This window comes from Lynx rufus, unplaced genomic scaffold (assembly GCF_022079265.1).
Source record: "Lynx rufus isolate CCGP_SWC_20201006 ecotype Redwood Valley unplaced genomic scaffold, mLynRuf1.p SCAF_6, whole genome shotgun sequence".
In the NCBI taxonomy this organism is placed as follows: Eukaryota; Metazoa; Chordata; class Mammalia; order Carnivora; family Felidae; genus Lynx; species Lynx rufus.
In genome coordinates this window covers 58,356,212-58,359,181 of record NW_025814878.1, presented here as the reverse complement: position 1 = coordinate 58,359,181, position 2,970 = coordinate 58,356,212, and positions in this window count along the sequence as shown.

Sequence of the window (2,970 nt, the reverse complement as noted above, 5' to 3'; positions counted from 1 at the left end):
ATACCCCAGGAGTTTTTCCAACTGCTGCTTTTTTTTGCTGTATCTCAGCAGGGCTCTTATTGTGTTGTCTATTTAAGGACAGGGACTCAGTATTCTATAGCCCTCCTGGCTCCCACAGAACCCAGCTGCTTATTTTTAAAGTTGCACGTGTTAAGCCTTGTTGATTATAACAACTCAAAATATTATGCCCCTCTAGTTTTCAAAGGCAAATGTTATGGGAATTTGTCTACCCTGTGCCTAAGATGCTTGGTATGAAGGTCTGTTTCTCTTCCCTATCTGAACCTGTGTGGTCCTTTCCTCCCTCTGATAGTCCCATAGGTCTGTTTAGCTCCTGACTGCATCTCTACTCCTCTTACCCTCTTTGGTGTGGACTCTTCTCTACATTTAGCTGTGGAGATCCAGTTCTGTGGCTCTTCAGGTTATTTTCTGGGTTATACTTATGTGGATGTTATCTAGTTTTATCCATGGGACAAGGTGAACTTAGAATCCTCCTACCCTGTCATCTTCCTCAGAAGTCTAAGGTGAGTTCAGTTTTGTTTTCTATAGATTTATTTTTATAGTAACATTTTAAATATCCAATTTTTTGGACCATTTAGAAATAAATCTAGAAACATAAGATTTCTGCCTTACCTTGGGGAAAAATGTGTAGGGTGATACATTTGTGCAGTCTTATCAAAAAAGTAATTGTATTTGGGGTGCCTGGGTGGCTCAGTTGGTTGAGTGTCTGACTTCGTCTCAGGTCATAATTTCCCAGTTGTGAGTTTGGGCCCCATGTTGGGCTCTGTGCTGACAGCTCGGAGCCTGAAGCCTGTTTCGGATTCTGTGTCTCCCTCTCCTCTCTGCCCCTCCCTTTCTCATGCTCTGTTTCTCTCTCTCTCTCTCTCTGTCTTAAAAATAAATAAACATGTAAAAGTTTTAAGAAAAGTAATTGTTTTTATCTTTCCATCAAAGGGAAAGCACAACTATCAGTCAAGAATATGTGAGAAGGTCTGGATACATAGTAATGGCTTTTATTTAATGGAGTTAGAGTGAATTTTCACCTTTAGTTAAAAGTGGGTCTTTGCTTATTGGATGCTAGCTTTCATATTTAAATTGCATTCATACTTGATCTTTTGGCCAACACAGCAAGAGACAAGTTAAAAAAATCTATTCCTCTTAATTTAAAGGCAGCGATTAAAGGAGATTCAGAGCTTTGAAACTGTTGTGAGTATTCTACTTAAGAAAATAAACACTAATTGAAAGGACTAATCAAAAGCTCATCATCCTGAAGGGCACTTAGATAGTTCACAAGTGTGCAGCTTAGGTAGACAAGGTGTTCTTATGAGGACTTCGTCATTCTAAGTACAGAGACCTTAAGCTATGCATTATCTGATTCCTCATAAGGAGTGCCTATTTATGATATGAAAATATATCTGCCAGTAATTTCCTTCTTAATTTTTCAGGTACTTTATAGAAATAATTCATCCTTAATCAGTAATAAAAATCTTACATATTTTAACATTTCCTTCAAGAAAGACTTCCTTTTGCCAATCTGTACTCTGTGCATTTAATTCTATCACAGTCTTTACAAATATTTGGGCAAATAAGTTATCATTGCCAATAAAATTGTGCTCTTTAAACAAATGAATAATCAAACACAGTCCTCTTTATTGTGCTCACACAGTTTTTCCTGTCCTTGTAGAGTGGCCTTCTTGGTTTAAACCATTATCTCACGGGCTTAAAAAATATAGAGATGAAAAAGCCATTTGAAGATGGTTTTTCAGATAATTCTAGATGATTCAGACAATTTCCTAAGCAATAAAACTTCCTGTAAATGGAATTTTCTCCTTACCAGACTATAAATCAATACTTGTTGGCTCTAATGATGAATTGGTGAAAAAGAAAATCTAACAACTGTTATCTGATGAGAAGATCATTGTTGGGTTGATAGTGGGGAATGGGGGATTATCTGGGAAGGTTGTTTTTGAGACTGCTGCTGTCAATGGAATTTTGTTGGTCATTACAAGTGTACATGTGCAAAATCGGGTAAAGTGAACAAGATTGGAATGCAATTCAGCTACATAGTCCACACAATCTGATATGGATGTTTAAAAAGTATTACGGAAAAAATTATAATCAGTGTGCATATAAATGTTGCAAAATTTGGTAGCAGAAGGAATTTAGTTTCCTTCCCCAGATGCTAAATCACCCATTTATAGCTGCTTTTGTGTTGTCTTCTGGTTTTGCAGTCACATTTGCCTTTTCACTATTATATTGAATTCAGTATAAGGACGCAACTTTCTTACTTTTCAAATTTAAATGAACAAAAAATATTTCAAGTTCAAATTCTCAGTACATAGGCCATTAATTTTTCAAAGGTATTGCCACTAGTCTTATGCTTAATGAGAAAGGAGTCCAAAGAGTGGGAATTCATCTTCAAACCTCATTATGGTAAAGTTTTAAGAAGGTGTAATCAAATTCTTTCATTTTATCAAATTCTTTGCAATGAATTCTTAGCTGGCTATAGAATTGTTGCTATTATAAATCTCATGGAAATATATCTCATATGGTTTTCTGACCATTATATTCAGTTTTCTCCATCTATCAGCAGGGAGACCTATACCTTCTAGGTCTCTGCCACTAGTACATGATGTTCTTTTTATGCCCTCCTGCCCTTACACCTCCCAGTAAACACATTGCACAAAAATTGAATTTATTAGAAAATGTATGATTTGTTTATTTTCTGAGTAGCCATCTTCAGAAACCTAAATAGGACACCAGGGTTACTTAGTAGAGCTTTAGAAGGCCCTTCTAAGATTGCTGTGAGGTTATTATAAAATCATGTTTTAAATTGGACTATATGAAGGTACTATTTTTTTAAGTTTCTTTATTTTGAGAGAGAGGGAAAGAACACATGTGCACACATTTGCACAAACGGGGAGGGGCAGAGAGAGAGAATCCTAAGCAGGCTCCGTGCTCAGCACAGAGCCT